The following is a 25446-nucleotide window of genomic DNA, read 5'->3' on the forward strand; positions in this document are numbered from 1 at the left end:
ATTTGCAAATCATATATCTGATAAGGAACTTTATCTAGAACATATAAAGAACCCTTATAACTCAATCATAAAAAGTAACCCAAGTTTTTAAATGGGCAAAGGATTTGAATAGATATCTCTCCAAAGAAGATATACAAATGGCCAATAAGTACATGACAAGATGCTCAACATCATTAGCCATTAATGCAAATCAAAACCACAATGAAAATGCCATTTTGCATTCACTAGGATGGCTATATTAAATAAGACAGATAATAATAAATGGTGGCAAGATGTGGAGAGGCTGGAACCCTCATACATTTCTGGTGGGAATGTAATAAATAATGCAGCTACTTCAGAAAATAGATAGGCACTTTCTCAAAATGTTAAATACAGAGCTACCAACTGATCCAGCAATTTTATTCATTGGTATATAAATACATAAGAGAAATGAAAACATATGTCCACACAAAAACTTGTACATTAATGTTCATAGCAACACTACTCAAAATAGCCCAAAGCAGAACTCTTGAATGGATAGAGTATGTTCATAAAACAGAACATTTGGCCAAAAAAAAAAGGAATGAAGTTCTCATAAAAGCTACAACATAGATGAACTTTGAAATACTATGCTAAATGAAAGAAGCTAGTCACAAAAGACCACATATTATATGATTCCATTTATATGACATATCCAGAATAACAAATCTACAGAGATAGAAAAGTAGACTAGGGGTTGACTAAGGGAAGTTGGGGGTTGGAGAGAAGTAAAGAGTCATTGCTACGAGTATAGGGCCTCTTTTAAGGATGACTGTTCTAACAGTCACCAGTGATGGCTGTACAACTCTTTGAATACACTAAAAACCAGTGAATTGTACAATTTAAATGAAGAAACGTATGATATGTGAATTATATAATAAAGGTGTTAAAAAAAAAACCAACTGAGTAGTAACTGTGTCCCTGTATTCTCCTGCACAAGGGCCAGGCACACAGTAGGTACTCAACAAATGCTGGTCACATAAAGAAAACAGAAGTGTTGAGTTCTTCCATTAAAGATTTCATTAAAGGAAGTTGCCACTGCATTCAGTGAGACAGTCCCAGCCTAGAGGAGACAGGAGCCCCTCTGTAGCACCTTCTCCCAATCCAACACACCCCCTACACATTAGGCTGATATTCTCAGTCTAAAGTTTCTTCTAAACCTGGATTCTAGCTAAGATGCTTTGCTGGTGAATATAAAAAGCCAACAAAAAAAATTTTTTTTTAATTTTATTTATTTATTCATCAGGGACATGGAGAGAGAGAGGCAGAGACACAGGCAGAGGGAGAAGCAGGCTCCATGCAAGAAACACAATGAGGGACTCGATCCCAGGACTCCAGTATCACGCCCTGGGCCGAAGGCAGGTGCTCAACCACCTGAAGGCAGGTGGTCAACCGCTGAGCCACCCAGGCGTCCCGCCAACAAATATTTCTTAAACCACATAATGTGAGCTCCTGGTCAGGTGTTCTGAGGAATCTGACGGAAGTCTAGGATGTGACAGAATTGGCATTCATGAAATAAACAGACTTCAGGGCAGTGGATGATGGGGATAAATCAGGAAATAAAAACAGTAAAAACCAAGATCCCTGGGTGGCTCAGTGGTTTAGTGCCTGCCTTCAGCCCAGGGCGTGATCCTGGAGTCCTAGTATCTATTCCCACATTGGGACCCCTGCATGGAGCCTGCTTCTCCCTCTGCCTGTGTTTCTACCTCTCTCTCTGTCTCTCATGAATAAATAAATAAAATCTTTTAAAAAAAAAAAAGATGGTAAAAACCTTTGATCAAAGTAGGATATTCTTCTGGGGTCCCCCAAGTAAAGTATGGCAAACTACCATCATGCCTTCTCCATATGACCTTCTCCATTCCACAGTCAGAATTAATTGCTTCCTCCACAGCATTTCCTTTAAAGCCACCTTATATTCACAGTTCCTTGTACAAGTATCTGCCCCGCCCCCACCATGCAATACATTCCTAGTGGGTAAGGACAATGTTAATGTGCATATAGTTAAGTGGATAATTTGTATCTGTCCACTTTAAGTACTTACTTCACAAAAAATATCATTAATGCCTCTTTTCTTATTTCTTAAACCACATCAGTGGGCCACAATACCACTGGCATCTGAGCTGCCAAACAGCCTAAAAGCAGAACCCTTAGATTGTTACCACGACTTTCACATATGATCCACAGCAAACACCCATACAATGTGGTCCACGCCCACTTTTCTTTCCAGGACTCCCCCTCCTTCTTTCTTACCATCATGCTTCAGTCCGTCGACTTGTTTGCTCCTCAAGCCTGCAAACCTCCTTGCAGGCCTAAACTGTTCACTCTGCCCAGGCACTCCTCCACTCCCCATTCACTATCAGTCTGGGCTTAACTTCCCTACCACTTTTCTGGGAGGCCTTCCTGACCTCCCCACTCCAGCCCCTAGTAAGCACTCCGTCCCACATTTTCACTGGACACTGCACTGGTCCTTCCTGCAGGTCTTTCACACGCTTAGGTATCTCTGTGATTGTACTTGTTTTTGTCTGCCTCCCCCACTAAACTGTGAACTCCACAAAGGCAGCGTTTATTTAACTCACTGGGGTGGTGTCCTGGTAAATGCTTAACCACCTATTCTCCAAAAACATGTTCATGTCTTTATAGATATATCTATATATACTTATATTCACATTTATAATAAACTTTACTGATATAAAAAGTGTGTACCAACAACAATAATAATATATACATTAATTAACACGTGGTAATATATAATAAAATATATAGTAATAAAATATATAATAATCTGTACTGTAAATTCCATATAGCCAATTGATTCTCACAGAATGCCATCATAGATTTTTGTCTAACGCATATCCATAGCCAACTCATGGATTCAATTGACAAATAAGTGAATGTTGATATTTTCATTTACTTTAAGGAGTAAAACAAAACTGGAACAAGAAAGATGAATATCAGGCAGCCAGGGTGGCTCAGCGATTTAGCACCGCCTTCAGCCCAGGGTGTGATCCTGGAGACCCGGGATCGAGTCCTACATCAGGTTCCCTGCATGGAGCCTGCTTCTCCCTCTGCCTGTGTCTTCCGCCTCTCTGTGTCTCTCATGAATAAATAAATAAAATCTGAAAGAAGAAAGAAAGAAAGAAAGAAAGAAAGAAAGAAAGAAAGAAAGAAAGAAAGAAAGAAAGAAAGAAAGAAAGAAGAGAAAGAAAAAAGAAAAGAGAAAAGGAAAGGAAAGGAAAGGAAAAAAGAAAAGGAAAGAAAAAAAGAAAAGAAAAAAAAGAAAAGAAAAGAAAAGAAAAGAAAAGAAAGAAAAGAAAAGAAAAGAAAAGAAAAGAAAAGAAAAGAAAAGAAAAGAAAAGAAAAGAAGAGGGATCCTTGGGTGGCGCAGTGGTTTGGCGCCTGCCTTTGGCCCAGAGCGTGATTCTGGAGACCTGGGATCGAATCCCACGTCGGGCTCCCGGTGCATGGAGCCTGCTTCTCCCTCTACCTCTGTCTCTGCCCCTCTCTCTCTGTGTGTGTGACTATCATAAATAAATAAAAATTAAAAAAAAAAAGAAAGAAAGATTAATATCAAACAAGACATTAGCAACTTCTTAGCTTTTAAATACTAAATAAATATTTCCTCAACTTTTTTGTGCTAAATCACAATTAATGCTACAGACACAAAACACTAAGTTTGGGGGTACCTGGCTGGGTCAGTCGGTAGAGCATGTAACTCTCGATCTCGGGGTGGAGTCTAAGCCTCATGTTGGGTGTAGAGATTACTTAAAAATAAAATCTTAGGGGATCCCTCGGTGGCTCAGCAGTTTAGCGCCTGCCTTTGGCCCAGGGTGCGATTCTGGAGTCCTGGGATCAAGTCCCACGTCGGGCTCCTGGCATGGAGCCTGCTTCTCCCTCTGCCTGTGTCTCTGCCCCCCCACCATCTATCATAAATAAATAAGTAAATCTTTTATAAATAAATAAATAAATAAATAAATAATTTTGAGAAAAAAAAAAAAGAACCAAACCACTAAGTTTGAACTGGAAATGTTAACGTTTTTTTCCATTACTTTTTTAGACAACAAACAAAATATTAAATTAGGCCCTGATTTGTAGCACTGTTGGTTCCCATGGTATAAATACTCCCATCATGGCCAATTTCAAGCTATCAACTTGACATCTGAGCACAGACAAGGAGCTAGGAAGAGATGCACCATAGATGACTATTATATCATATCTCCACCATATGGATACAAGAGATGCAGAGTACAGTTTATGCTAAAATAATGAGGAAGCAATGAATTTTGAGTATTACCCTTGTTTTTAATATAATTTATTTAATTTTAAGTTTATAGAATTAGTTTTTAATAATGGCTGCACTTATAAACCAACCTACACAATTCCTGTAGTAGCTTCACTCCTCAGAGTCTGCTCTCCTAGAGGGAATCAAGATTTTCCTGTAACAAGATTTTACTGTATTTGGGAATTTTGAATGCTAGAGATAATGGTACAGTTTTCCATGTAACACATTATCTTTCAAAGGAGGGGATCTTTTAAATGTGTGACATTTTTTATAAATTCTCCCTGAAATAGTTCTTACACAAAAGACTTAGGCACTGAGAAGTTAATTTTAAATCCTTTAACAGTCTGATTTGGTTTAACACCCTGGGTGGCATTATTCACAGGGTGTTCCTTAAAGCTCATGAGTTCTGGCTCCTGGTCTGGAAAAAACAGAGCCCAACAAGTATCTCCTGGCCCCAGAAGGTACTGGGCTGGTACTGAGAGCTGCTGGGAGCTTGCTCACCCACTCCCTAGGTCTTTTCTAGCACAGTTTGGGTCTTAATGCTATTTATTTTTCTGTCACTGTTGCTACGCTACTTTTAAGTTTCTAAATCTGGTCTTCACACCTCTCCTTGGTTCCCTGTAGACCGCTTCACCAAAGTTGGTTTGGGTCCCTACTTCTCATCATCCTCCCCAGTCAATACCAACTGTCTTTGTCACTGATGACTCCTAGATCTACATCAGACTATCTGAATGCTCATCTCTATTTACTCTTTTCATGACAAACAAAGCCTAAAGTACTCTCCCCCAGTTATCAGCAACTGTCCTTCAGATCAGACTGTGTATCTCTATGCCTCTGACAATACAAGCCTATCATGGCTGCTCCTCCAAGAATGCAGGAGATAGACTCTACTGCATCAGCCAGGATTTGGTGGACCTTTATCTTCAGTAGACTATAATACGAACAAAGGTGGGAGTGAGGTTTCATTTTCCCAAGTGTAAAATAAAGCTGAATCTGCTCTTTCAGATTACGTGCTGCCCTCCTCCCCAGACAGTAGCGCTGCTCCATAGGAGCAGCTGTCATCATCTCCACCCCGTCCCAAGCAGTAACATACCCAAGACTCATGAAACATCTCCTACGTCTTCCCCACTTCTCCCATTTCTGGTCATCAACCTGTCTTCACTAACGACCAGTGGAAGTGATCTCAAACTGCTAGCCCATGAGCCCACTTGGTCTCCAGCCCATCTTCCCCAAGTACACCTCACGCAGTGCCACTTCCCTATTTAAGAACCTAAAGCTGCCTATCAAAATCTAGGAGACCATTCCTCTTCCTAGGAGATAAACACTTAAGTATTTAGGGGCCAAGGAATGCAATGTCTTTAAATCAAATGGAGAGAAAGAAACAAATATGAAAAGCAAATGGTGCAAGGATGAAAACTGGTAGTTCTGGGTTAACAGAGTCCCTTATACTATTCTTGCACTTTTCTGAAATTATCTCAAAATAAAAATGAAAAAAACAAAACAAAAAACCAGACCCTATACCCCTACACCTCTCATCTTTGCGTCAATGTTTGTCAATGCACAGTCTCATCTCACTGAGCGTTCAGTCTGGCACATCAATGGTGGTCATATCTCTATCTAATATCTTGTTTTTGTTCCCCCTCCCTGCACCTAGACTCAGGATTTCCCCTGCTCCTTCCTAACAACCTGCTTCCTTCACTGACTCACTTCTTCCAGGGGTGCTGAGGAAGGAAAAGAACTAACACTCACTGACCATCTGCTACTAGCCAGGCTGGTATCATACCTGGCACTTAATGCATATTCTTTCATCTAATTCTGCAAACAACTATGCAAGTGAAGCAAGAGCTCGAGCCTGGTCCAAGAACACACAGTGCAGAGCTGGAAGGGACTCCCAGGTGGACCTCTGTCATCCATGGCACAGCCCATGCCTCACATTCCCCTTTCCAGACCAACTCATCCACAGCCTCTTCATTTGCCCAACATGTACTTACTGCTTGCTTTGTGCTAGGTCCTGTTCTAAAGGCTAGGGATACCTCAGAGGACGAAACATAAAACCCTGTGACCTCATCAGCTTCTATTTGATAATATAAACTGTATTCAAACACTCCTATAGCACTTAGTCCATGTCAGTTATTAGGCTAAGCATTTAATAAATATTAATTCATTTGATCCTCATAAAAATTCTATGACTTATGTATTATTCTTACAAACGAGGAAACTAGACTAAAAGGATTCCATAATCTACCCAAGTTCACATAAGCAGTAAGTGGTGAAGCTAAGATTTATACCCAGGCGGTCGGGCTCTATAGCCCAGGCTACCATGCCTCTTAAATAAATCTAAGTAAAACATGCTAGAGGGTGGTAAGTACTAGGGGAAAAAGGAAAAAGTACAGTAAGATAGAATTTAGAATACTGGGGGACACATTAAAATTTCAGACTAGGTGGCATGAGTAGCTTTCATAGAGAAGGTAATGTTGAAGCAAAGGCATGCAGAGGTTACGAAGGCCCACCAGATACCATTGCAGGGAAGATCCTCTCAGAGAGGCTGAACAGTCTGAGGCAGGGGGTGCCCGGGACATCCAGGAAACAGCAAGGCAGCCAGAATAGCTGGAGCACAGGGAGCAAGGCAAACAGTAACCACTGCCTTTGAAGGAAGAGAATACAGGGCTTACACTGCATTCTCTGTATTTGCTCCGTTTTCACTAACGGCTCCTTTACTATTTATCTTGACTCCACAGATTAAAACATGTAAAACATTTCATTTCCAAGCACACATGCCAATTTTATTTTATTTTTTTTTATTTTTTTTTTTAATTTTTATTTATTTATGATAGTCACAGAGAGAGAGAGAGAGAGAGGCAGAGACACAGGCGGAGGGAGAAGCAGGCTCCATGCACCGGGAGCCTGATGTGGGATTCGATCCCGGGTCTCCAGGATCGCGCCCTGGGCCAAAGGCAGGTGCCAAACCGCTGCGCCACCCAGGGATCCCCACATGCCAATTTTATACTCAAATTTTACCTCCAGAATACCCCTTTAAATGGCTGATAGCCAACCTCTCTCTACAAACGGCAAAACTGTGACACAAAACCATGAAGTGATCACTGCCCAGCAGCAATTGAGTCAAGGTTTTCTCATGTGGACTGAGAGATGAGGGAATATGCTGAGGCACCTGGCACCTTGGTCCTCCTTTGTGCCCCACCCCCCACCCCACGGCCCGCACAGGGCCTCATAGACCTAAGACACTGACTCTTGGATTTCAGATGACCTGGATCCCAAGAATGGGCTCTGTGAAGATCAGTGATGACGGAACATGGTGAAAGGTCCCATCACATCCACACTGGCAAAGACCAAGCACTTAGTTAAGCCATACAGAATTTAGGTAGTAAATGGAAATGAGGCACCCACCTTACACAAAGATAAAAGCCTTCCCTTTATTCCTTTCTCATCAGGTGCAGAATTTCCAGACTCCTTTTCCCATAGTTCCCACAGAGCTCCAAAAGCTATTACGACTTCTAAGGAACTAAAGAGTATGCATCAGACATTCCCCTATTTCTGGTTGCAGTCTATAAAGGTAGCAAAAAGAACATTCTTTTTTGCTCTAAGTCAGAAATGGTAGCTAGTATAGCTGCTCCTCCCATTTTATTTCCAATCTAAATTAATTGAATTCCATTTTATTTTCTAGATCAAGCCCAGAACAAAATCTACCCTAGAAGAATCATTTTACATAGGCTGAGGAGCAACGGAGAAGAAAGCCAAAAGAAAGAAGGTGTTTGTAATCATAAGTGAGATCTTGGGTGCTTGTGGCTACTATGCTCCATTTAGGAGATGAGCTTTCTCATGAAGGCATCAGGAAATGGCACGAGCTATACATAAAGTAAAAGGCAGTGCCTGCCCTCAGACAGCTTAGCAGCTCAAGATAACAAGAGATCCTTCAGCCCTGGGACTACTTCTCCTTTTGGAGAAGCCCACTGACCAGCCCCAGCATGAGTCCTTGGGAACTGCTACTGCTGGGAGTGTGGGTCCCCAAAGAGGCACAGGTAGCTGCTTTGCTTATGTCTGCCACTGGGAGAGTAAATGACAGATCACTACTTACATATGGCAGACAGTCTATGAGGAACAGTTCTTAGAGGCTGCTAGCTCCAAACATCATAATTAGATTGTATTGATGTTAACTCTCCCAATGTTGGTCACCATACTGTGGTTACCTTTTCTTTGATAAATTCATGCTGACGTATTTAGCAGTAAAAAGAAGCAAGATGTCACCAACATTCAAATGTATCAGGAAATAAATGGGAGGAGAGTGGAGAGAATAAAAAAGCAAATGGGACAGAATGTAAGCAATTAATAAAATCTTATTTAATAGACCTAGTAACAGGCACAAGGGACCTGCTCTTGCAACTTTTCTGCAAATGTGAAAGCATATAAAAGTAAAGTTATCCAACAAATGAGCTTTGCCTGTGCCCTGCCGGCAAACAGGTGGGCATGCTCTCCCAGTTACAGCAGGAGCCACCTCCCACCTAAAGCACTCCAGGGGCCAGGGCAGCTAAGGGGGCTGGCACAGTGACACGGGGAGATGATTGGAACGATTCACAATGCTGACAGAAGTCTGGGAGCACATAAGGCATCTGCTATTTCTGGAGTTTTCTCTAGCATCAAGTCATGCTCTCAGGTTTTTCTCCAGAATCAAATCATATCCTCAGCACATGGAAATAAGGCCAGTTTTACCAAAAAGGGGCTGGGAACACATGAAATGTGAAGCTTCGGCATCATCTGGGGCTCTTCTCTCGCCCTATCTCTTCTTTCTAATCAGTGTCCTCTTTGCAAAATGTCTCTGGCATCAAGTCCCTTCCTCTCTATTTCCACTGCCAACAACCTGTGACAGTTCCTGGTCACGTCACACCTGAATTCCTACACTGCTCAGGGTGGGCAAACCACGACTTGTGGGCCAAATTTAACCTGCAAACAAAGAGGGCTTTACATTTTTAAATGGGTCAGGGGAAGAAAATCAAAGACTATTTTGAGACATGTGAGAATTATATGAAATTCAAATTTGGAGGGTCATATATAAATGTGGTTGGCATACAGCCATGCCCATTTGTTTACCAATTATCTGTGGCTGCCTTCCTACTACAATAGCAGTTGAATAGCTGCATCAGAGACGACGTGGCCCACTGAAGCCTAGAATATTTACTTTCTAGCCCTTTATAGAGAAGTTTGCCAACTCTTCCCACAGGTGGTTTTGCTGGACCTTAATCTTTCCCGCCTCCATCAGATTAATGGACACAAAATACGACCTCTACACTGTTCCTCTGTGTTCCAACACCTCTGATGAACTACCTGTTGCCTATAAATTTCACACTGGGCCATGGCATCCATCAGACCAGGTGAATAAACTTGCTTTTAGCAGGAAAGGCCCACAGAGACCATGCTTTTGTTCATGCTGCTCTCTGCCTTTTAGAAAACTCTTCTTGCCTTCAGCTGCTAAGCCTACCTTTCAAGACTCTGGGAGCATTTCCTGGTTCCTTTCCATCTGCTTCCACAGAACCCTATACTTAGCCTCATCACAGCACTTACCACAGTACACTGAAATCATCTATTTGTGTGTCTGTCTCCTCAGCTACAGCAAGATTCCAGAGGGCAAGGAACACATCTTACTCATCTCCCAGCACCCAGACAGAACGTGGCACAGCAGTCCACAAACACTGAACCCAACTCCAACCATCAGGCTGGTCTCCTCACTGCCCTGAATGCATCCTGCTCACTCTCAACTCCAAGCTTTGCTCACACCAACACCTAGACAACCCTACCAATGACCTGGGACACAGTGCACAGGCCCAAGTGAGTCAGTGGGGACCAGGGTTCAAAGCCCAGGCTCTTCTCACCCATGTACTGTGTGGCCTTGGATACGATACTTGTATCTCTGAGTCCTCACCTATAAAGCAGGGATGATACAGTACCACTTGACTTACAGGGTTGACAACGCATGCACAGCATTTAAACCATCACTTGGTATATAATAAATTCTCAAAAGGTAATACAGTTGACCCTTGAACAATGGAGGGCTGAGGATGCCTACCCCCACGCAGTTGAAAATCTGCATATAACTTTTGACTCCCCCAAAACTTAGCTATTAACAGCCTGCTGACCAGAAAGAAGCCTTACTGATAAACAGTTGATTAACATCTATTTTGTATGTTATCTGCATTATGCACTATATTCTTAGAATAAAGCCAGGGAAAATGTTATGAAGAAAACCATAAGGAAAATACATTTATAATACCATTTTGTACTTACCAAAAAAAGCTGCACATGAGTGAACACATGGATCAAACCCGTGTTATTCAAGGGTCAACTGTAGTCATTGTCCTTATTGTCTCCTAACACTGAAGTCACCTGTCTGTGCTACTTGGTATTTCACTGCTTTTGTTTGCTTTTTACCCAAACGTTTTCCACATTTATACTGTATTTTCTGAGGCAGACGCATTCATTATGAATATATTTCTACCAATCTGTGCCCTATCCTAATACCCAGTATAGTGTTTCATGTGGAGGAAGGGCCCATTAGATTATAAATTAATGAACAAAGGTTATTTCAGGAAGACTAAATAGTTGCTAATAAGAAAAGAATGCAGAGCCAGGGATGCCTGGGTGGCTCAGCGGTACAGCATCTCCTTCAGCCCAGGGTGTGATCCTGGAGTCCCAGGATTGAGTCCCACATCGGGCTCCCTGCTTGGAGCCTGCTTCTCCCTCTGCCTGTGTCTCTGCCTCTCTATGTGTGTCTCTCATGAATAAATAAATAAATGAAATTTAAAAAAAGAATGCAGAGCCAGGGATAAGGCCGAGAATAATAACACTACAAGGCTACCACTGGGCACCCAGGTCACTACTGGTACAGTGAGGTGGTCCTAGAGTTAAAAAGGAGCCAGAGCGGTAACATGGTCTCATCTAATTCCCAAAGCTCTGGAAAAGCATCTTCATGCCCAGGACTGCTCCCACCCCTGCTAGAGCACCTGGAAAGGGCACAGCCCAGCAACACTCTTCTAGCAAGGAAGCACCTGTACCTCCAAGCAGGTGCTATTGGAGCACCTGTACCTCCAAGCAAGCAGTGACTACATGGGGACAAGTGCACCAAGCCCAGCAGATCTGCAGTAGTGATGTGTAGTGATGTGCCTAAAGGCAACCTGCAGGAAAGGGAGGTGGCCCCAGCCTTTCCTGCAACCAAGGTACAGGGCTGGTCCTCAGAGAGGAGCTGCAGAGAGATCCTCTGTCTGCTAAAACATAAACATTCCGGAAACAGCCACAGAAGGTGGGTAAATTTCAGAAATTCTCCATCTTATGTGCATGAAATTAACAAAACTGAATCGAGAAGAAATATTTTGCCAGGAAGTATAAATTTTCTCACCACTCCATGTTCAGGGCTCCCTGGCCAGTTAAGTCACTTAGCACACTAGGTTTTCTGGATTTGTGTCCGCCTTCCCCAGAAATATGGTGACCTCTTATAGGTAGACATGTTTTAATACCTGGCACTTGCTTTATTATTGGGTACTAATAAGTGCATACTAAAACCAAGTCCCAGTGGGTAGCCTAAAACTCTTAGGTTCTGGAATTTCTTTGTTCCCTGGCTCCCTGAGGGTGTTTGAGGCCCATGGGCATTTCTATGCCTCATCCGGCCCACTGAGCTATACAGTAAACCCTGGGGGCTGATGCACATTGCCATCTCATGAATTTCTTTCCCCTGCCCAATACTGTCTTTTTCTTCCCCATTTTCTCTTCCTTTTGCTCCTTCAACATTTCACTTTCCAATGAGGTGATCATCCAGCCTCTGCAACTTACTGGGTTTATGGACCTTACCTTCTCTGAAATGGTTTTCCTATGGTAAAATAGGAGTGACGGTACCTACCCGAAGACTAGAAATGATATGTGTATATTAAAGCCTTTGGCACAGCATCTGGGTGGTTAACACTCAATAAGTGATAGCTAATTACTACGTAACTATACACAGGACTCACTCACCTAAAGATGCTTTTAAAATGCTAAAGGTGGGATCCCTGGGTGGCGCAGCGGTTTGGCGCCTGCCTTTGGCCCAGGGCGCGATCCTGGAGACCCAGGATCGAATCCCACATCAGGCTCCCGGTGCATGGAGCCTGCTTCTCCCTCTGCCTGTGTCTCTCCCTCTGTATGACTATCATAAATAAATAAAAATTAAAAAAAAATTTTTAAATGCTAAAGGCATGGGCAACCCCGGAGGCTCATCGGTTTAGCGCCACCTTCAGCCCAGGGTCACCTGGAGAACTGGGATCAAGCCCCACGTGGGGCTCCCTGCGAGGAGCCTGCTTCTCCCTCTGCCTGTGTCTCTGCCTGCCTCTCTCTCTGCGTGTCTCTCATGAATAAATAAATAAATAAAATCTGTAAAAATAATAATAATAAATAAAAATAAAATAAAATGCTAAAGGCAGAAGGCTGATTTTTCCCCCTTTCTCTGCAAGTCTGGTTTTGAGAAAAAAAAAAAAAAAACCTGTTTTGGAAACAAACTGACACATGTCCATGTCACTAGTCACAATACTTCTCCTTTTCCTTTTTCACAGGGAAATAAATGATTCTGACCAGTTATGACCAAACCAGGGAAAAGGTTCTGTTCCAAATATAGTTAGGACCGCAGACTATTTTATTTTATTTCATTAAGTAAGAAAATGAAATTAAAATCATCCAAAAGGGGCAGCCCGGGTGGCTCAGCGGTTTAGTGCCTTCGGCCCAGGGCCTGATCCTAGGGACTCAGGATCAAGTCCCACATCGGGCTCCCTGCATGGAGCCTGCTTCTCCCTCTGCCTGCGTCTCTGCCTCTCTCTCTTTCTCTCTCTGTGTGCCTCTCATGAATAAATAAAAAAAATATTTAAAAAAAAATCATCCAAAAGCCCATGAGCCAGGTCAATAGGAAGGTTTGCTCAAGTTCTAGGTCTTAGGAATCAGCAACCCACACCAAGCAAAAAGGTAGAAAAGGGAAAGGAAAAGGGTTCCTCATCTTTTCTGGGAGTAGCGCTATAAATAACACTCTTTCCAGATCCCATGTCTAGCTCCTGGGTCCTTGAAGATTCTTTACAGTGTCCTACATATTCTTTTTTGGAAGCCCACCCAGACCCCTCTAGATGCTTCAGAATTACCTTCTCTGACTGCCTCAACTTTAGAGGAATATGCTAGTTAACCTAAATGCATCTCTCCCATAGCATTTCAGACTGATAACTGAAAAGTAAAGAGGGGGTTAAATGTGAAAATGGAGGGGAGGTTGGAAGAGAGGAAAGGTGACCTTCAGGACCGAGAAACTGTTAGGTGCAAGTCTACCCAAGTCAGCTGCCCATAACTGGTCCGTGAGAGCACCCATCTGGAACCAAATGCCTATGTCTGAAGTCTGCCTCCTCCACTTTCTGAGACGCTCAGAAGTCACTGCTCCCTGTGCCTTGGTTTCCTCATGTAAAAATAGGACTCATACCAACACCTATCTTCTACGGCTGTCATGAGGACTGAATGAATTTGTCCATGCAGAGCCTGGTACACAGTGAATTGACTCTAAGCGTCTCTGCTGCTACCACTGCTCATGTCATTATTTGTCATGATGCTACTTTACCCGCTTTTCCTTTTCCACTCACAAACCCAACGATTCTCAATCATAAGGCGGCTTTGGTGGTGGAGGTGGATGATGTGGGGGTTAGAGAGGGAAGAGTGCAGTTGGACCTTCACATGTCAGCGTTTTGCAGGCTGGGAGCAGTCTGTGCTGAAGATTTGTTGTCAGAGGGGCTAGGGAGCTAGGAGTAAGTAACACCTCCTCTTCATCTTCTCTTTGGGTTACTCTGCTCCTCCTCTCTTCCCAAACTCCAACAATGACATAGGGAAGTCCTCCCCGGACTCAAGCTTCGGCCATACTTTACTTAAATCAATAACAGAAAAGCAGCATGGCAAAAGAGAGGACAATGGGACCAAACAAAGTTTCACTTTGCCTTAAGGAAGTCAATAAAAGCTACTAGCTAAGCAAGTGCTAACCAGAGTTAACCAAACCAGAGCCTTCATTGGATATACAATTAAATAGACCTCAGTAGACCTGGCTAATGCAGAAAGACTCCTTTCCTGGCTTCCATTCACACACCAAGATATGCTCGCTTCTCCCATCTTAGGACAGATGCTGAGCAGGCCCTGCAAGAGGGGTGCAGGGAGACCAGTTGTTCTTAGACAGAACTTAATACTTAGTAGAAGCTCCTGCCCTTCTTTCACCTTTCAGCAAGGTACCACCCAACGTCCTACTTCTCTTCCTTTATGTCATCTGATGGTCACCACTTTCCTTTTCTTGTAAATTGTGGCAGTTTTCTCTCCTCTGTGAAATTCTGACTCCACAATGAGAAGAAGTCAATGAATTCCAGGGTTTGGAATTCTGTACTGTCACTGGGTGACAGTTTCCCTCTCCTCCCTCCCTAGTTTCTTGATGACTATAAACCTTCATACCTAAAGATAACTAAAGCCCATACCATGAAAACAGCAAGTCACATACAGCTGAGCCCACAGGGGCAGGGATGTTCTATCCACTGGTATATCCCAAGCATCTCAGGGCCTGACACCCTCCACCATTCCACCCAATTCTACAGGATAGGAACTAAATCCTGAAAAGTGGAACCAAAGGTAGGGGAGGGGAGGGTGGAGAGAAGGGGCAGTCCACAAAGAGTTTAGGTAATTGTTCCAAACAATGTCCCTACCATTCCCATAACTTACTGCATTATTTGTGGAAGCAAAAGACTGAAAAGGAATCAGATTTTCAACTTTGCCATTTAAAGTAGAAACTGAGAGCTTTACTTACTACACAGATTTCAGCCCAGAGCTGCTGTGCCTCCAGGTTTACAATTTCAACTCACAGCTTAAGTTAAAAAGCCTGGAGACTAAAGATATCCCCTGGGTTAGAATATCACACATTTCCTATCCACAAACCACCTTGATTCTCTCTGCTATTCTTTCTGGTCTTATTAAAATACTCATACTCTCCAAATATAGATGCTTTTCCGGTAATAACCCTCCACCTGGCTAGAAGAATGCTTTTGGCATGAGAGAAAGTGCAGGGTGTGAAAACTTTACCTCGATGAAAAATAAAGCCCCAGCACAATCACAGCTTATCAGGCCCTAGGGAGGCACAGCAGCAACAGTCAGGGACTGACATCCGCTCTTTAGTCACCACCAAAGCTTGGGAGTCAAAAGCACACACTTTGAAATCTGACAGCATAGGTCTGAGTGCCTGCCCTGATTTCAGTCACCCCTTCTTCCACCTAGGGTCTCACCAAACCTTAGTTCATTATCTGTAAAACTGGATAGGAACCAGGTCCAAGTCCCTAAAGATTCTTTGCAAGAAGAAGATTCAAACCATGTTTTTCCTATAATTCTGGAATTAACTTAAGTGGTTTAATATACCAACAAAAAAGCGTAAAATATATTTTTCAATTTTTTAAAAAAGATTTTATTTATTTATTCATGGAAGACACACACGGGGGGGGGGGGGGGGGGTCGGAGACACAGGCAGAGGGAGAAGCAGGCTCCATGCAGGGAGCCCGATGTGGGACTTCATCCTGGGTCCCCAGGATCACATCCTGGGCCAAAGGCAGTGCTAAACCACTGACCTACCCTGGCTGCCCGCTTAAAAATATTTAAAACATGGAGCACAAGAATTCACTGTAGGGCTAAAACAACTTGAGCTAAATGTCTGACCTGAGAGTACAATTGACAATCAAATACAGAATTTATAATATCCTCTTAAAGACTCTTTACAGATATGCTCACAGGAGAAAGCAACCACAATAATGAACTGGCATCCGTGTGGCCAGGTAATGAGAGGGCAAAGCATTCTGGCTGGCAGCAACTCTAAGGTATCTTTCTCACTGTAAAACCCAACTCGTTCTCACCCTTGGGGTACAAGCCATCATTCTAAATGACTGTCTACATAGCAAACTCAGGTGGGAGCAAATACACACTGATGTTGTCTTGTTTAAATGCCACAGTCTCCATTTACAACCCACTAGGAAAAAAAAAAAAAGCAGTAAGCCTTATTTTGAAAAGACACTTCTCACAACTGACCTCTGCACTAATGCACGTCAGGTAACCTTAACTAACGTCTGTGTCAAACACCAACATTAAAGGGGAACCTATCTGTGATCTGCATTCTTGGATAAGCTTTCCCTGAATCAAGCCTCTCCAGAAGACCAGCCGAGATACAGGGCTGACCCATGCCCCTCCTCACGGTTCGTTTACCAGCCATGCCGGAACCTGCAAAACTCACGCTACCACTACCTTTGGCTTCCTAACACAAGGCGAGGCTCTGCTGCGTGGACGGGGCTCCTCGAGGTGGTTCTTAAACCAGGAATTCACAGCTCCCACACAGCACACAGACCTCCTGTCACCTTGCAAGTGAGGCCAGGGGGTGGCTCCCGGATTAAGTGACGTCAGCGGCTGCCATCATCGCCCCCATCCACCACCACTCTAAGAAAACAGAAGGAAAAGCACTTCACGGACCTCCGGGGCCCCCGCACTCAGCCGCCGCCGGAACCCAGGTCAAGGTCTCCCGTCCCCACAGGCCGGCGCACGCCCGGCCCGGCCAGCAGGGTCGGTCCCCGCGCCCAGGGGAAGGCCGCCGCGCTCGGGCCGGGCTGGCTGCAGGGCAGGGCGCGCCGGACCCAAAGCTCAGCGGCCGGTAGGGCAAGACGCGTGCGCCCCCGCCCCAGCTGCCCCGGACCCAGCTCGCCACTCTCCGTGCCGCCCCCCGCGCTCCGCCGGCTGCCCCGGGGCCACCGCCAGGGCAGCCTCCCTGGGGACCCGGGCCCGCGCGGCCGCCCGGGACAGAACGTGCAACTCCTGGGTCGCGCGCAGGGGCCGGGGGCCGCGGGGGGCAGGGCCGGGGGCCGCGGAGGGCAGGGCCGGGGGCCGCGGGGGCAGGGCCGGGGGCCGCGGAGGGCAGGGCCGGGGGCCGCGGGGGGCAGGGCCGGGGGCCGCGGAGGGCAGGGCCGGGGGATCGCCGGCACGTCCGGGCGGGGGCGGGGGCGGGGGCGGTCGCGCAGGGCTGCGGGCGGTGCGACAGCGGCCGGGGAGGCGCGGGGAGGGGCTTCCCCGTCGGCCCGCCAGGTAAAGGCTCCAGCCGGCCGCTCCAGCCCGCGGGTCCGGGCCTCGGGGCTGCTCGTGGGGAGGTCTGCAGCCGCAGGTCGGGTCGCGGCGGTCGCCGGCGGGAGGGCCGCCCTCCGGGGCCCCGGGAACCCTGCCCCCAGGGCGCGGGCGGGAGGCGCCCCACGGAACGGCTGCCGCGGGTGTGGGTCTCTGAGCGCGACGCTTACCTCCGCCTCATGCTGCTGTGTGCACACCGGGCCGCGCTCCGGGCCCGCCGCCCCGAGCCCCGCCGAGCCCCGCCGCGCCGCCGCCCGAGCCCCGGCCCCGGCCCCGAGCCCCGCCGCAGGTCCGCGCGCCGCAGGTCCGCGCGAGCAACAGCAGCTGAGCAGCCGCGCGGCCGCCGGGGGCTGGGCGGGCACATGGGAGGGCGGGGGCGGCGGGGCTCGGCCCGACCACGGGACCCCAGGCGCGGGGGCGGCATCCCGAGGTGCGCCTCCGGACCCGCGCGCGGCTCCCGGCCTCAGGGATGCCGTTGGGACCTGCAGGCTTGGACAGCGCCGGAATCGCAAGGTTACGTGCAGAAGGTGCGGGAATGGGCTGCGGCCACTGCCCCCCCCGCCCCACCCCCCTGCAGGTCTCTGTGGTACGGTCCTCGGAGCCGCGTCCAGGAGACCGGGAGGAGCTGATTGGCTGGGAATCTTGGAAGGGCGTAGGGAACCACACAAAATGGCCAATGAGAAATCACGGTTGTCTTATCAACCCTGCCAGCTGGGGAGGAGACAGGGTGCGATTAAAGGGAACTTGTGTGTTGCCCTCAGCAGCCGCCACAAAACAAAACCAGGGTTTTCTTCCTGATCTTATCTAGACGGGGAAACAAAGAGATTTAGGAGCTCCTCAGATGTTTGGGTTAGAGAGCTAAAAGAAAATACGGGGAGAAGTGAGCCAGATACATCCCTGGGCCTCAGGTTCCTCATCTAACCCAATGACAATACTGGACCAGAAGTGGGGTCCTCTGAGGGTCCTTTTCATATTTTGTGATTCTACAATCCTTTGCATGGTATTCGCAGTACTTATATATTTTCTTCAATTTTCGGCATGCTCTCCCATGTTTCAACTTTGGTTGAAAGTCAGGTAGACTTGTCAGAAATGATACCAAATCCTTTATACAGTGTAAACCCTACCTTTTGTAAAGACAAATTCAATATTCTTTGTCCCTCCTCTCTTAGAGCAAAGCATTCTCCTTATGTGTGGAGAGTACCCGACTCCCCCTCAGAATACCTCGTAATTTCCAATCTTCTGAGAGTCCTCCTTTCTTCTCTCTTCCTCCACAGTATCAAAGTTTCAATTCATAATTAATACACCTGTTGAACTGTCCAGATCCCCACCTTTAGCAACAAAGCTCGCTGGTCAGTCCTCATTAGAGTCATTGAAGTGCTATCTGAAGTGTCCTCAATACCATTTAACTGTTCATGGCCAATTTTAGTCACACTACATGTCAGATTCAAGACTTTAAAAACATTCCTTGGGAGTCTAGTCGGCTCTGTTTTAAAGCTTTATTCTGGCAGCTTGGCCACCAAACTTCAGACCAACTTCACCTTTATTTTTCAGAACTTTCCAGCTTTCCATCATCTGCTCACCCTACATCCACTTAACCTTCTTCCAAATTATGTGAGGCGTTTGGGATACTTTTTTAATAGTTCCACTCTCCCCCACACACCACCCCCTCTAACTGGTCTTCCAACTATTATTCAGTGAGTTCTAGAAAGTCCAGTTTCTCCATGAAGTCTTCCCAGGTTGATTAACAGAAGCTGCTAACTTATAGAGCTCCCATTTCTACTCTGTGCCACCATAACCCTGAGTTTCTGACCCAATACGCGATTTTTATTGATATGGTTACCTCTCTTATTCATTTTCAGCCGCAGCTGCTGCTTACAGTACTGTTGGGAAGTGCTTTGCATGTATCATTTCATTTCACCATCACATGAACTCCGTGAAGTACTATTATTATTCCTGTTTTATGGAGAGAAAGAAAGTGAGTCTTAGAGAAGCCGAGTTGCCGAAGCACACACAATCGAGGTCTAACTGTAGTTTCTATCTTCACAACCCCAAAGTGCAAATACTATCTCCTGTTTCTGAAGAACCTATGCTACGGCATTCCATACAAAAGATAACGTCATACACTTACATCATTTTTTACACATCTTTACCTACAATATCATTTCAGCCTCAATCATGTCAGGAAGGTTAGGAGAAGTTTGTCCGCAAGTGAGCAAGAAAACCACAGCGAGAAAGGCTGACCAATTTAGCTCTGGTAGCAGGGCTGGTAAATAATGAAGTCTGGTTATCCAAGTTGTCCATTTTTCGCACCGAAATTTCCAATCCCTGAGTGAATACAATCTTTTCACATATAACCAGTAGAGAACAATTATAAGCAAGACAGGAACAAGTAACAGCAAAACCCACACCATGCAATCCAGGGAGAATGGTAGCAGTGTTTGCAGGGCAGAAAACAAGTCCAGGAGGGCTTCTATAAAGAGTGAGAAGCACTATGTGTTTCTTCTCCTGGCTTGTTTATATTCTGTCTCTGAGATTATGCCTTTGACACACCTGGCAAATTCAATAGCAAAGGGCAACAAAAGCCTCCCCCTCCCCCACTGCCTAGAGTACCTGGAGACAGAATCCTGTGAGGAAGGGATTTCTATGTGCCAGGCTGCTCACAGATTCAGGGAAGTTTCCAAGTTGCTCCTTAGTAAAGTATCTTGCTTCACTGACACGTGTAACGCAGCCCTGAAAATATACACTGGGCTAATGATCTCATTCTTTTTAAACCAATGAAATCCAGGGTGTCTGGATGGCTCTGTTGGTGAAGCACCTGCCTTCAGCTCAGGTCCTGATCCCAGGGTCCTGGGATCCAGCTCCACTTCTGGAGCCCTGCTCAGTGGGGAGTCTGCTCCTCCTCCCTCCCCCTTTGCCCCTCCCCCCCGCTTGTGCACATTCTCTCACTCTCTGAAATAAATAAAATATTTTTAAAACATAAATAAGATTACGGGCAGCCCCGGTGGCGCAGCGGTTTAGCGCCACCTGCAGCCCAGGGCGTGATCCTGGAGACCCTGGATCGAGTCCCACGTTAGGCTCTCTGTATGATGCCTGCTTCTCCCTCTGCCTGTGTCTCTGCCTCTCCCTCTCTGTCTCTATGAATAAATAAATAAAATCTTTAAAAAAATAAATAAGATTATAAATAAACAAACAAATAATCAGACAAACTGCTGAATGCTCAGAGGAGTGGACAGGCTGGCAAAATGGTGTGGGAGCCAGTAAATTTTCAATGTCAATTAAGAAGCCTAAGCATGGTAATTCTGAAGCCAATACTGGTGACTTGCTCTTTGCCCAGCCCAGAGCTAGTCAGTCCAGTTAATTTTCACTCCCACTGCTCTTCTGTCTTTTCTTATTCCTGGAGAGCTCTAAAATGCCTCTGTTTGTCTTAAGTGTTTCATTTATGCATCCTAACATTTAGTGGGCAACTACTACCAGCAAAGGACTGTAGAGTTGTGTGGGGTTATCCTAATGGATCATACATGAAGCCTGTCCTTACGGAGTGTAGAGGGTGATGAACATCAGATCTACTGGGTGAGGAGTAGATCAACCCGAACTCCTCAAAACCTATGTGATAGGATTCCATCTCAAGGCTAATTGCAAGCTCACGTCAGAAAGCCTGACCTCTAGAGAAAGAGGAAGAGCACTGGCCTGAACTCTGGGAGAGGGTAGGGGTGGGGGGATGGACATATATATTGGGGAGGAAAGTGGAGAAATGGAGGGTACCCAGAAATAACTGGACATGTACCAAACCGTAGAGGGAATAATATCAATCCATAATTTTGCCATTAAAAAACTGTGATGTGGGCAGCCCCAGTGGCCCAGCAGTTTAGCGCCGCCTTCAGCCCAGGGTGTGATCCTGGAGACTTGGGATTGAGTCCCACATCAGGCTCCCTGGATGGAGCCTGCTTCTCCCTCTGCCTATGTCTCTGCCTCTCTCTCTCTCTCTCTCTCTCTCTCTCTGTCTCTCATGAATAAATAAATTAAATATTTTTTAAAAACTGATGTATTCTGTCTCACTTTTAAGAAAAACATTTTCTAATTTCAAAAGTAATAACATGTTCATTGTTTAAAAAATTTACAAAAAAAGGGATCCCTGGGTGGCGCAGCGGTTTGGCGCCTGCCTTTGGCCCAGGGCGCGATCCCGGAGATCCGGGATCGAGTCCCACGTCGGGCTCCCGGTGCATGGAGCCTGCTTCTCCCTCTGCCTGTGTCTCTGCCTCTCTCTCTTTCTCTCTGTATGACTATCATAAATAAATAAAATTAAAAAAAAAAATAAAAAAAAAAATAAAAAATAAAAAATTTACAAAAAAAAAAAAAATTTTAATACAGAAAAGTACAAAACAATTAAAATTACTAATTACTCTTAACAGCATATCACTGTTACTATGTTAATGTATTTTTCCTGTATTTTTAAATGTTTCATGTATATTGCCAAATTGTCTTTCAAGAAGTTTACACCAGTTACTTCCCACCAGCAAGGTATGAAGGGGCTATTTCTCCGAACCCTCACCAATACTGGGCATTTCTCTTCTTTTGTAAGCCTTGTCAATTTGACAGATGAAAAATATCTCATTGTTTTAATTATTACAGTGCATTTTTACCTATCAAAGTGGTAAATATAATTTTTTCCTTCCAAGTGCCCTGAAATTAAACAGCAAAGTGTTTCCCTCTCCCTCCGTTTAACCACACTTCTCCCAAATCCCCGAAGAATGATAGAAAAATCAGAGTAGAATATGTTCAAATGATCAATGCTCAGATAAACTCAGTGTCATTTTACCTGAACCAATAAAATAGGTAGTGGAACGGATGGCTCAAAACAACACATCAATCTATACATTGTAACTTGAAGTGAGTAACTAATCTATGCACAGGAGCTTTCAGCTTTAAAAGGATATCAATCGGGATCCCTGGGTGGTGCAGCAGTTTAGTGCCTGCCTTTGGCCCAGGGCACGATCCTGGAGACCCGGGATCGAATCCCACGTCGGGCTCCCAGTGCATGGAGCCTGCTTCTCCCTCTGCCTGTGTCTTTGCCTCTTCCTCTCTCTCTCTCTCTCTCTCTCTGTGACTATCATAAATAAATAAAAATTTTTAAAAAATAATAAAAAAAGGATATCAATCACCAATTAGTACTGGCTAATGTCCAAATCAGTTTGCGTCTCTTCAACAATACCAATTCTGTGATGGGGACAAATCCAGATGGTCTAAGCTGCCAGCCCATCTTCCAGTATCGAGTGGCTGGTTAATCCATACAACATTACTCTCAGCTCCTGCTTAGGTCTCCCGTCCCTTGGCATTACTTTGGTTTTGTGGTTGCCTCTACATAAAGTCCTTTTCTCCAGCCATCAACAACCATTGCCCCTCCCCCATTCTCAGTATAGTTTGACTGGAATTGATCAAAACCCTTTACTGGACCTAAAGTGGGATGCAGGTAGCTCTGAGAGCTGCTGGCACCCATCTGGGGCCATAAGCTAGACTTTGCCTAAGATGAGCAAACCTGAAGGGGTGACGTTGAGAGATGGAGAGAAGCAAAGCTGGATCTGGTCACATCTGTGAGGCCTGAATCAAGTCTCATGGGAAGGCAGTTATATGAAACAGTAAATACGCCCCATTTTAAAACTTAAATCCGATCTTGTCATTTTTCTGTCACTGGCAAAGCAAAAAATGCTGACTGAAACACTGGCTGTGGATGGATTCTGTGGTCCAACAGGAACCCAGTCCACACATTCCAAACATCACACCCATTACTGCCACTAGTTCTGTTCATCATGACTCCTGGAGCTGCTCAGCTTTAAGGGACTTCCAGAGAAACAACCCAGTCTTCTGGAGAAAAGCTGAGGGCATCATGGATTGGGATGTCCCAAAGCTGGAAGCCGTCCTGCGTTCTGGGGTTTATCCCTAAGCTAACATTTCATGGTGAGGTTATAAAAGGTTAGAAATCAAAGGAGGGGCAAGATGGTGGAAGAGTAGGGGTCCTCAACTTGTCTGGTCCCACAAACTTACCTAGATAACTTTGAAAACATCCCAAAAACCTACGAATTCTACCTGAGATTTATTTATTTATTTATTTATTTATTTATTTATTTATTTATTATTATTTTTTAAATTTATGATAGTCACAGAGAGAGAGAGAGGCAGAGACACAGGCAGAGGGAGAAGCAGGCTCCATGCACCGGGAGCCTGATGTGGGATTCGATCCCGGGTCTCCAGGATCGCGCCCTGGGCCAAAGGCAGGCGCTAAACCGCTGCGCCACCCAGGGATCCCCGACCTGAGATTTAAAGAGAGAACAGCTGGGGAAAAAAGAAAAACAGGGAACGCTACAGAGAAAAAAAAAAGGTTTTGCTTTTAACAAGGTAGGAAGGCAAAAAAATAAAATAAAATAAAATAAAATAAAATAAAATAAAATAAAATAAAATAAAATAAAAAAGAATCAAGTGGGAGAGGGGCCCCACGAGGAGCTGGGCTAAGGTGGGGGGCAAGAGCCTCCGCGGCAGGAAAGCCCAGCCCCGGAGAAGCGGGAACAATAAAAATCCACGCTAGTTTTCCCAGACAGAAGGCTGCTTAGCAAGGGACTCAGGCAAAATCGCTCAAGGCAGTGATGCCTGCAGATCACCGTCCCCACCTAGGAACGGGGGCGCGGGGGAAAGCGCACCACCGGCCCATCCTGGCGAAGGGCTGGAGCGCCGCAGCTCTGGGTAGGTGGGCGGCCCCTGCCCTGGAGGCTGGCAGCAGGCAGGTGGCTGTGCTCCGATCCCCTCGGGAGAGGTGGCCCTAGGGAGCGCGGGTCCGTGGCACAGGGCCCCAGAGCCCAGGTGGCCCAAGGAGACAAGCCGGTGCTCCCCATTCCCCGGGACAGGCGGAGGTGGAGAGGGTCCGGGACAGTGAGAACTCTGCGGGCCCTGGGCGCCCCCGAGCTGCGCAGGTCGGCGCGCCCGAGCTCGCCGGGGATCTTCTAGGCCTGTGTGGACTGGGAGGCTACGGTTGGTTGCTAGAAGGGAGCTGACTCCAGAGCTGGGGACCTGGCTGCCGCCATCTACTTTTCTCCTCCTGGCGTCCCCGTGCCTGGGAGAGGCGGGGCCCCAGGGGAGAGAGGCCTCCAGGGTAAACAGCTCGCACTGAGCCCAGCTCCTGGGGGGGGGGGGTGGCGGGACAGCTTCCCCAGGTACACACACCTGAGAGTCGGCACAGCAGCCCCTCCCCTCCCCTAGAAGAACTGTTGGAAGAACAAGGGAAAAGCAAATTTACTGAACAAGCAGCACTGCAAAGCTTCAGGACTGAGGGAAAATAGTATATAGAACTAGAGGGTTCCTTTTTTTTTTTTTTTCATTACGATTTGTTTTTATAGCAGGTTAAAAATTTCCAATATTCTTTCTTTTTTCCTACCTTAACTACAGTATTTTACCATCTCTTCATTTTTATGTTTTTTATTTCTTTTTGACATTAATATTTCCACAATTACATGTCTTAGATATATATTTCACTTCTGGATTCCTTTCAACATATTCAATTTAATTTTGGTAGATATACGAAATATGGGTATTTGTTTTTTGTTTTTTGTTTTTTCTTCCTCATTTTATTTTACGATGGTGGAGGTTAGTACCTGCTAACACACAACCAAAATCCACCCAGAATCAAGTGGAATACCTTGCTGGTTCATTCTGTGAGACTATATTCTCTCTTTCTTCCCATTCTGCCCCCCTCATTTATCTTGTTTATGTTTTGGTGGTCAATGTTGGGGCTTTCTACAAGTATTTCTGGTTTATAAAAATTTGTATCTTCTAACATACAGAACAAAATACACTCAGAACAAAGAGGATCACTCTCTAGGACCCCTCAGGTAGACTATATTCTCTCTCCACTACCACTTCCTCACAACCACCATCCACCACCATCCCCTTTTGCTCTTTTCTATTCTTTTTTTCTTTTTTTCTCTTCG

The 25446-nt window shown here is 45.5% G+C and overlaps 1 protein-coding gene across 28 annotated transcripts in view; it reads right to left on the reverse strand.

Annotated features, from left to right (window-relative positions):
* Positions 1 to 25446, reverse strand: part of MICAL3 (microtubule associated monooxygenase, calponin and LIM domain containing 3) — a 266829-nt gene that overhangs the window by 180119 nt on the left and 61264 nt on the right. Inside the window, exon 1 of one of the 28 annotated variants that reach the window (XM_072766416.1) lies at positions 19314 to 19426. The exons of the other annotated variants lie outside the window; for them this stretch is intronic. The gene's annotated coding sequence lies outside the window, so the exon portion shown is untranslated. Of the gene's footprint in view, positions 1 to 19313; positions 19427 to 25446 lie in introns of those variants that run through there. 28 annotated transcript variants of the gene reach the window in all.

This window comes from Vulpes vulpes, chromosome 8 (assembly GCF_048418805.1).
Source record: "Vulpes vulpes isolate BD-2025 chromosome 8, VulVul3, whole genome shotgun sequence".
In the NCBI taxonomy this organism is placed as follows: Eukaryota; Metazoa; Chordata; class Mammalia; order Carnivora; family Canidae; genus Vulpes; species Vulpes vulpes.